Below are 11,353 nucleotides of genomic sequence, written 5' to 3'. Positions count from 1 at the left end.
TGAGAAAATGGAAATGTATAAAAGTTTGTGAATCATTTTGCTTTTATTTAACAAATTATAGCAGAAATTACAAATACATACATAGATGTATTGCAATAACAATGTCATTTTTGCTCATGGTGAATTCTAACATGCTTTCTGGAATGAGAGGTAAAAGCAAAGGTCATGTGGTTTTCATGCATGTGAATGTCACCCATTATGTATGTTGTGGAAAATTGTTCTAAAAATTATTTTAACGACTACAAAATATATCATCTTACAGATATATAGTAACAGTGATGTCTAAGAACAGGGCTTTGATTAGGTCATGAGGGCCTGTCCTCTGCTTTGAGAGTCCAAAGAAAGTGTGTGAAAGTCAGACACATATTAGTAATATCAATAACAATAACTATAGGAATAACACAACTGTCATTTATCAACTTTTATTATGTACAAAGCACTTATACAAGGTGGCATTTAATCTCCGTGACAACCCTGTGAGGTACATTAGCATCACTATTAATATTTTACAGTAAGGAAACTGAGACTTCTAAAGGTTAAGTGACTTGCCTATGATCATTGTAGAAGATCTGATCCCAAATCTGATTCCAGAGGTTATACTTAGCCATTACACAGACTGCCTATCAAATCATGATAGGATGGCTGCTTAGGGAGCATGAAACTAGAACCAGGAGAGTGAAGAGAGTCAAATGAGAATTGAGATGTCAGTCAATATTCAGTGCAGGAAACAAACAACTCCAGGTATTTAAGACAAGGGATTTAATAAGGAATCATCACTGTTGGAAGGAACAAAGAGGTAGGAGTAAAGGGGCTGCCACTGGAGCTTCTGTGGTTCAGTAATAGGGGGATCAGAAAGCTGGAACCAGCAAACCATAGCTGCTTCTACTACTTCCATAACTGCCTCTCAGCACTAGACACCAGAACACTGAGTCTGGCCCCTACAGTCACGCTTTTCACCTCTTGACACATTTCCATGGCTTGTTTGCCAGCAGAAACAGCATCAGAAAGATGGCTTCAAAGAATAGACAATGGGGAAAGGATAATCTCTTTAATAAATGGTATTGGGAAAACTGGACAGCCACATGCACAAGACTAAACTGGACCACTATCTTACACCATACACAAAAATCAACTTAAAATAGATTAAAGACTTTCTTATGAATTAAAGCTCTATAAGGACAAGAGTCATCTGTCTTCCCCTTTGTTAAGTTCTCATGAACCTAATACAGGTCTAATACATATCTCTTGAGTGAAAAACTACTTAAAAATCTTATATGTTCTTTGTTGTCAGAAAGATCTGGATTCAAGTACTGATGTCTCTTCATCTGTGAACTAAATACAAATAATGAAATTTCTCTCAAGAGTTTTTGGTGAGAATTAAAAAATGCATGTAAAGCACTTACCACAAGGCCTAGTACATAGCATTCAATGTTTGTTGTTATTATTGGTATATCATTATTATTATTCCTGCCCCTTTTACCTAACTCTACATTATGGATCAACTTGCCAGTCATCATCATGGATGTATTCCAAGTCAGAAGGCTATACCTCCCTGTCTTCCCTGGACAGTGGCTGAGTGAGCATTACCAAGGCTCTCCTTGTGGATCTTTTACTCTGTGCTCGCAAGGCTGCCCAATCGCTCATCTGAGTAGTACTGTAGGCTTATTTATATAGAGATATGCTTTAAATCTTCTATATCTTTAGTTTTATAAGATCAACTCCTGCTGCCTTATAAGTCAGTCAGTCACTTCAAACACCAAAACATTTTATATGAGGAAAATATGGCTTTAAACTACAGTTCTTTAATAACTGGTGAGCCTGAGCATTTTCTGAAATTATTTTATTGGCCACTGGGCTTTCTGTGTATGTGTGCTGTGATTTCCTTATTCATTTACCTATTAGAGTATTAGCCTTCTTCTCATTAATTACTAAGCACTCTTTACATATCTGAGATATGTTTAATAAGTTAGATGTTTCTTGTATGCATTATATTTTTATTTTTATCATTGTATTTTTTTACAAACATAAATTCTTAATCTCTTCATGTATGTTCCCACCATTATTTTTAATCTTAGAGAATTCTTTCCCACCTTAATATGAAATATGTATACTTTTTTTTTGTTTGCAGTACGCATGGCGTGCAGGATCTTAGTTCCCCGACAAAGGATCAAACCCATGCCCCCTGCAGAGGAAGCGCAGAGTCTTAACCACTGGACCTCCAGGGAAGTCCCAAAATAGGTATACTTTTGTTTCTGATTTTACTTAATATTTTATAACCATAATTTTAGTGGCTACAAAACATACCAGTAGGGTTTATGCTGTAATATAATTAATATAATTAATCAGTCCTCTATCTTTAGATATTTCATTTTCTCCCAACAGTTCACTATTAAAATAATAACCTGATTCAATCCTTGTGCCCATCCTCCTGTATTCCATATGATCAAGACCAAAATACATAAACATTCCATTATTCTTTAATATTTATTTATTTATTTATTTAATTTATTTATTTGGCCTTGCCGGATCTTAGTTGTGGCACGCGGGATCTTCATGGCCATATGTGGGATCTTCTTTGCAGCATGTGGGACCTTTTTTTAGTTGTGGCATGCAAACTCTTAGTTGCAGTCTGTGGGATCTAGTTCCCTGACCAGGGATTGAACCCTGGTCCCCTGTTGGGAGCACAGAGTCTTAGTCACTGGACTGCCAGGGAAGTCCCTCATTATTCTTTATACATGTTGCCATTTCAGTACTGTAGGACTAACCTACTAACCAGTTCTGTATGCCCATTCACCCTACCATTTTTTTTTTTTTTTTGTGGTATATGGGCCTCTCACTGTTGTGGCCTCTCCCGTTGTGGAGCACAGGCTCTGGACACGCAGGCTCAGCGGCCATGGCTCACGGGCCCAGCCGCTCTGCGGCATGTGGGATCTTCCTGGACCGGGGCACGAACCCGTGTCCCCTGCATCGGCAGGCGGACTCTCAACCACTGTGCCACCAGGGAAGCCCCACCCTACTATTTTGACTATTAAAAACTCATATTAATATGGAGAATAAATTCATATCCAAGAATCCTCCAAAAAATATATTAAAAACTCCTAACTAATAAAATAAATTTGGATTAACTGTTTTCCAGGGTAGAAACTTTAGATAGAAATACCATATAATTTATTGTCAAAACAGCACACTTTTGAGAGTAAAAGGGACATATTAAGAATTAGTCTGAGGTGGCCAAGATGGCAGAGTAGGAAGACCTCCTCCTATGGGCACCCCAAAATTACAACTATTTACAGAGCAAGTATCAATGAGAACAACCTAAAGACTAGCAGGAACAAAATTTCCACACCTAAACACATAAAGAAGGAACCACAACAAGACAGGTAGGAAGGGCAGAGACATGGTATAGTTAAGACCCACACCCTCAGGGTAAGTGACTTACAAACGAGAGGATAATCACAAGTGCATACGTTCTCCCTAAGGTGCAAGGGGTTCAGACTCCATATCAGGCTCCCCAACCTGGGGGTTTTGCACCAGGAGGATGAGCCCCCTGGGAAAGCTGGCTTTGAAGGCTGGAAGGTGGGGTGGGGGGCGCTAGATACAGGAGAGCTGGAGGGCTATAGAAAACAGAGACTCCATTTTTTTTCAATTTTTATTGGAGTATAGTTGATTTACAATGTTGTGTTAGTTTCAGGTGTACAGCAAAGTGAACCAGTTGCACATACACATATATCCACTCTCTCTCTTTTTCCTTTTTTTTTAGATTCTTTTCCCACATAGGCCATTACAGAGTATTGAGTAGAGTTCCCTGTGCTATCAGAGACTCCACTCTTAAAGGCACACGCAAAACCTCACATGAAATTCTCACACACTCAAGACCCAGCACAGAGGGAATAATTTGAAAAAGGATTAGATGATAGTTGATTAGATGATACAGAGGAACAGATCAGCAAACTGGAAGACAGAGTTGTGGAACTCATCCAAGCTGATGAGAAAAACTAAAAAAGATTTTTTAAAAAATAAGAACATGCACCTGGGGCTGGACGGGCCCCATAAGCTATGCTGCAGGGAAAGGAGGACCCCATATCCCTCGAATTAAGTTTCTGCCCCCGGCACAAGGGGCTTGAAAGAGAAATTAAGTTAGAGTTACGGTCCTTGCACATCATAGACAGTAGACTCAGACTCACGTCCATTATAGACAGAGAATTTATTTAGTCTCTGGGTGAAGCGGTCAGCTTGCTTCAACTTTATGCATCTCAGTTCCCATTGGGCTAAACCACGGTTGACAAACTAGGGCTTGTGGGCCAAATCCAACCCACCACCTGCTTTTGTAAATAAAGTTTTATTGGAACAGCAAAAAAAAAAAAAAAAAAAAAAAAATAAGAACATGGGGCTTCCCTGGTGGCGCGGTGGTTGGGGGTCCACCTGCCGATGCAGGGGACACGCGTCCGTGTCCCAGTCCGGGAAGATCCCACATGCCGTGGAGCGGCTGGGCCCATGAGCCATGGCCACTGAGCCTGCGCGTCTGGAGCCTGTGCTCCGCAACAGGAGAGGCCACAGCAGTGAGAGGCCCGCATAACGCAAAAAAATAAAAAATAAAAAAAAATAAGGACAGTTTAAGAGACCTCTGGGACAACATCAAGCATACTAATATTCACATTGTAAGGGTCAGAAGGAGAAGAGAAAAAGGGGCAGATAACTTACTTTAAGAAATATTAGCTGAAAACTTACTTAACCTGGGAAAGGAAACAGACATCCAGGTCTAGGAAGTACAGAAAGACTCATTTACAAAACAATTCCAGTTATAATTGCATTGAAAAGAATAAAATACTTAGGAATAAATCATGTAAGACATTGAGAAAAGAAATTGAAGATGACACAAAGAAATGGAAAGATAAACTGTGCTCATGGATTTGGAATAATTAATAGAGTTAAAATGATCCTACTACTCAAGGCAATCTACAGATTCAATGACATCCCTATCAAAATACCAATGGCATTTTTCACAGAACTAGAACAAATAATCCTGAAATTTGTATGGAAACACAAAAGACCCCCAGTAGTCAAAACAATATAGAGAAAGAAGAACAAAGCTGGAGGTATCATGCTCCTTGACTTCAAACTATTCTACAAAGCTACAGTAATCAAAACAGTATGATCCTGGCACAAAAACAGACACATAGATCAATGGAAAAGAATAGAGAGCCCAGAAATGAACCCACACTTAGACTGGCAATTAACCTACATCAAAGGAGGCAAGAAAATACAATGCAGAAAAGACAGCTTCTTCAATAAATGGGGTTGTGAAAACTGGACATCTACATGCAAAAGAATCAAATTGACTACTCTCTCCCACCATGCAGAAAAACACACTTAAAGTGGATTAAAGACTTAATGTAAAACCTGAAACCATAAAACTCCTGGAAGAAAACATAGGCTGTAAGCTCCCTGACATTGATCTTGGTGATGATTTTTTGGAAATGTCTCCTGAGGCAAGGGAAACAAAAGCACAAATAAACAAATGGGACTAAATCAAACTAAAAAGCTTTTGCACAGTAAAGGAAACTAAATTAAAAGGCTGCCTACTAAATGGGAGAAGATATTTGCAAACCATATATCTGATAAGAGGTTAATATCCAAAATTATACAACTCAACATTAAAAAAAAACTTGATTAAAAAATGGGAAAAGGACATGAATAGACATTTTTTCAAAGAAAACATACAGATGGCCAGTAAACACATGAAAAGATGCTCAACATCACTAATCATCAGGGAAATGCAAAACAAAACCACAGTGAGATATCACCTCACATCTGTCAGAATGGCTATTATCCAAAAGACAAGAAATAACAAGTGTTGGTGAGGATGTGGAGAAAAAGGAACACTTGTACACTGTTGGTGGGAATGTAAGTTGGTGCAACCACTATGGAAAACAGCATGGAAGTTTCTAAAAAAATTTAAAATTGTACTATCATATGATCCAAGAATTCCACTCCTGGGTATTTTTCCGAATAAAAGGAAAACAGTAATTCAAAAAGATATACCCACCCCTATGTTCATTGCAGCACTATTTACAATAGCCAACATTTGGAAGCAACCTAAGTACACATTGATAGATGAATGGATAAAGAAACTGTGGAATGTGTGTGTGTGTGTGTGTGTGTGTGTGTGTGTGATGGAATCTTAAAAAAGAATAAAATCTTGCCATTTGCAACAACATGGATGGACCTAGAAGGTATTATGCTAAGTGAAATAAATCAGACAAAGACAAATACCATATGATTTCACTTTTATGTGGAATCTAAAAAAACAAGGGAACAAATATAACAAACAGAAACAGACTCACATAGAAAACAAACAAGTAGCTGGCAGAGGAGAGGGGAGTGGGGGATGAATGAAATAGGTGAGGGAAATTAAGAGGTGCAAAATTCCATTTACAAAATAAATGAGTCACAGGGATGAAACGTACAGTGTGAGGAATATAGTCAATAATGTTGTAATAACTTTGTATGGTAACAAATGGTAACTAGACTTATTGTGGTGATAATTTTGAAATGTATAGACATATCAAATCACTATGTTGTGCACCAGGAACTAACACAGTGTTGTAGGTCAATTGTACTTCAATAAGAAAGAGAGAGAAAGAGAAAGAATTAGGCTGAGACAAGAGGCCTCTAAACCAGGGCTTATGGTCACCTACTTACAGGATGCATTCTCAAGTGTGTAGTATAAAGTAATAATTAGGAGTTCATAGGGAAGGTGTCTCAATTAGTGTATGTATTTGGTCACAATCTGACACCAACAAAAGTGTCCCTGATTCCCGCTACCTTAAATCTTCCTTAAACTCCATGCTTGGAGAAAAGTTTCATAAAATGCATAATGAAGAGGGGCATGGGTACTCAAGATTTCCTCTGGTTTCAGAAAAAATAGCTCTGAGCATACAGAGGAGTCATTCTCATTTGCCTTCTCTGTTAGTGAGACCCTTCCAGTTTGATTTCTCATCCATGGACAGCTCTGAATGAGATCACTGTGGACTAAAACTAAACATTTCTGCAAATATGATCCATGTTTCATTGGTTAATTGTCACTTTCTAAATCTTCATTTTTCAAATGTTATCATAAAACAATTTGACTCTAATTACAGCCATGTAGACATTGACTTAAACTTGCTTCTACTACTTCAGTAAATCAATAGGGGAGGAGATAGATGAACACACTTTTGACGTCCTCTCTTGTGTGGCAGCTTAAATAATGAAGATAAAGTTAAGAAACAATAAACTAGAACTTTGACTAATCTAATAGCAAACAGGCATCTCAGAATTTTAGAGCTGGATGGGATTTTAGAGATAACCTACTCTAGCCCTTTTATCTGTAAAATGAGGACACTAAGGCCTATAGTGTTAAGTGGCTTATCTAAGGAGTACAACTAGTGGAGGCTGAGCTGAGACAACTACCCAGTTCTATGACTCCTAGTCCTTTGTACCACAAATCAGAACCACGTTTTCTTGTTGTTCTGAGGATAAAGGAAGTGATGTTTGACTTTTCTGTTTGAGACAAGTAAATGTAAGGTATTTGTTCTCATTATAGAATAGTTAGAAGATGTTTCCTGACTTGCTTCTTATTCGATAATTGGCCATAGTGCTTACACAGAAGCACATAAAGCCTATACGGAAGACACTAAAAAGAAAAATACAAAAATAGATTGAATCAAAATGGAAATGCTCTACAAAACATAGACTGATTGCTTATTGTATTACTTCTTCTCTCATGGAGACATAAATTCAGTTGGCCATGATGGAAAGACAATGATGAGTTGATTGTCTCATTTGTACACTATGTCAAAGAGACAGAAAATTACTAAGGTAAATTGAGAAATAGGAAAATTCAAAAATTATCTTGCCTGAAGACATTATTTTTTTGCACTAATCTTTTCAAAATACAATCAAAACTGGTGTCTCCAAGATTCCATCACATTGTCAAACAAATAAGTAGCTCCCGTGGCTTGCCAATAACCCCTGAAGCATGATCCTGTGAAACAAAATGTTGGTGTGGACTGCACCAGCTATCACCAAACTCAGAGCAGAAAAGAAGGTGTTGGGGAAAGAGTTATTTTAGGAAAAAAAATTCAACGCTGCAATATTGAAGGAAGACATAACTGCAGATCGAAAGGGGAAGATCAGTTTGAATTCTTTGGCCCAGGATCCCTTTAACTCTACATCACTCTTCCACAAGGGGTATCCTTCTCTTGTCATATTCTCCACAATGCTTCTCTCCCATAGCCCCATCCTAACTTGCATGTTCCTGGAACAATAACCTTGGAGTCATTCCCTCTCTCTGCTCCAAGGCCTAGGGGTGGAAAAGGACCCTGGGTCAGAAAAAGGAAGTTGGTGAAGAATAGGACCACTCAGTGAAACATAACTTCATAAGCAATTTCATCTCCACTAGGGCTGGGATCTTTCTTTGGTTGAATGTGTCTGAGACATTAGAACAGTACCTGATTCATTGAATACTTTTAATAAAAATTTGTTAAGTGAATGAACAAAGTTCTGAGTCCTTAACAACTAGAATGGTGGAAAATTGCTTCTCCATCATCATTGGGCTTCTTTCTCTCCCCTTCCAGGTTTTCATCAAAATTTGATCATCCTTCATGAGTCCCAGGAAATAATAATCTCCAACCTATTCTGATCACTCTAGCCATCTTTGTTGGTCAAGCCCACGGCAGTTCTCTGAGGCCTCCAGTTAGTGCTGAGGCACTACCCTGTCTCAAATGGAGCAGAGGCATCTTTGGTGAGGCCAGGAACCCCAGGCCTGAGGTACATCAGGACCATCTCCTTGAGGCCAGGCAGCACTGCATAGCTCCTCTTGCAAACAGGGTCAACAACCCAGGCTCTCCTGCCCAGGATTAGGGCCCTCCTTAACAAGGAGAATCCTGTCACTTTCTCCAAGCTTATTTCCTCAAACTTTAGCCTGTCCCTAGGTTTTTGACTTTTGGAAATAAAAGTCACAAAAATTCCAGACTTATTCTGCATTCCTCCCTGACTTCCCCCAGGCACTGACACATGGAACTTTCTGTCAGATTAAATGGATAGAATAGAAAGGGGAAAATTAATGATTAAAAAAAAAAAACATAAATATCTCAAAACATTATCCAGCCACATCGGTATGTGATCAGGTGCATATACTTAAAGCAACTGTGAACCCTATAGGTTATTCCACTGACTACAAAAGTAGCATAACAAAGAATGAACACCTGTTTGTGTCCTTTAAACTCCAGTACAGAAAGAAAATTCACATTTAGTAACAGGTTTTTGGGGGGTTTGTTTTTTGGTCTAATATGCTCCTGCAACCAACAGCTTCAAAGAACTAAACTCTTCTGAAAAATGTTTGGATGTTAAGATGACCACCAACTCAAAAAGCATCAGAGCCACTTCAATAAAAGGATGTAGACTAGGTTTCAAGGCACTTGATCTGCATAAATTTATACTTTTAACCAAATTTAATGGACTTTCTTGTGAGAAGGGTGAGCATTACTAATTTCACATTTTAATATATTTTAGGGACATGAAAACTTGGATAGTGAAAACATCCCACCTAATGCAAAGGAAACTTCCTAGAAGGAATCTGTTTGGAATGAAATGGGAAGGGTTGGCTTACAGGTAAGGGTGGACAGGGTGGCAGGATTCTTTAGGATTTATGGTGTTTCAAGAATATTTGCAACAGTGAAGCCATGAGAGAAGATGAAATTATGAGGCAGACTGACATTAATTATTATACAAAGGCTCAAAACCAGCCTTTAGAAATTATTTTTTTCTTTTCTCAGGTAGTAGGAAATAGAAATATCATGGAAATACTTTATCTGGAAGGAAGGCCATCACTAAATACAATTTCTATTCCTTACTCCTAGCCACTTCTTTCTGCATCCTATGTCACCACTTATGTTCCAGAACAAACGTATACTTGCAGTCTCCAGGAGAAAAAAGGAAACACAAGTCAGAACAATATTTTATAGTAATTATAATGATCAGAATTCCTCATCCTCCTTTCTGCTGTCATTTTGCTGTGACCTTTAGATAAGCTCATATTTCAGCCCCAGGCAGATCTCTGCTATAGTCTGAATATGTACCATGTTACAGATAAACACTTCAGAATTAAGTAGGAGTGCCTAACTTTAAACTGTAGGGCATAACTTGTGAGAGGCCAGTTAAAACACTATTAATCTTTACTCTTTTTACGCTTTTTAAATGCTATTATATTTATAATTGTTTACATTTTGAAAATCAAACCATATAAAATATAGATCCCTTCAAAATGAATATTTATATGGCATTTTGTTTCAGGAAAGAGTAATTATGAAATACATGTCCCCCTAATTCAAGGTTAGCTAACCTCAAGTTATCACAGTTGAGATAAACCATATTTTCTAAAATACATTTTAACATTGTTCATTCACTTCTGAAGCCAAAAAACCCAGCAAGAATCAACTTGTGCCCCTTTACTTACCCCAGGCTCAAATCAAGTTCCAGCGTCATAAAATTTCAGCCATGTATATAATTCCAAAGATTTTAAAGTCCCACCTTCTTCAGTTGCTTCCATTTTTTAGACAAAGCTGCACTCTTCCTATTACACCAAGACAAATTATTAAAAGGAAATAACTTGCTGTTATTGAGCCACTGTCAAGTCTCACATAGCACTTGTTCTGATATTACCTTCTGTACCAGAGTTCACTACCGGTTCATGAAATACAACTAAGTTTAAGAAGACACCAAGCAGAACTCAAATCTATAAAGACCTTATAATAAGTTCTAATGTCAGATAAAATTTTTCTATTTTTCATTGTACACAAAAGTTCTTCTCCATTAAGCACAGGCAATCAAGGAATGGTGAAACAGGTAGAGTTCTATAAGAAGTATGATCTCCTGAAGTGACTAAGTAACTAAACCACAATATGAAGTCATAGATTCTGGTATAAAATTACTAACATACCTGTAAAAGTCACAGATAGTTACTTGTCATATTAACCAGAAACCTCAAGAATGAAAGATACTCCTTTGAAAATGTTAAAATCTTCCTGTGTGTTAGGTACTAAATAGGAAGCACCATCTGCTGTGTGCTCAGGAGACTTTCCTGCTACACATACTGAAATATGTCCCTGATCAAAGTGGTGTGAAACAAGACTGCAGCTAAACTGGTTATGATGGCAAATTTTAAGATATTTTGAATAGCAACATGAGAGTTAGAACATGCCCTGCTTAGTTCCTTCAGGACCAGAAGGAACTGTAAATATTTTTTAATCTAGCATCTTTTAAACTGAGGCAGGAAGATTATGATAGACATTCAATGAATTACATTCAATGC

Source organism: Grampus griseus (genome assembly GCF_964374135.1).
Source record: "Grampus griseus genome assembly, chromosome: 11".
Classification (NCBI taxonomy): domain Eukaryota; kingdom Metazoa; phylum Chordata; class Mammalia; order Artiodactyla; family Delphinidae; genus Grampus; species Grampus griseus.
This window is presented reverse-complemented; position numbering follows the sequence as displayed.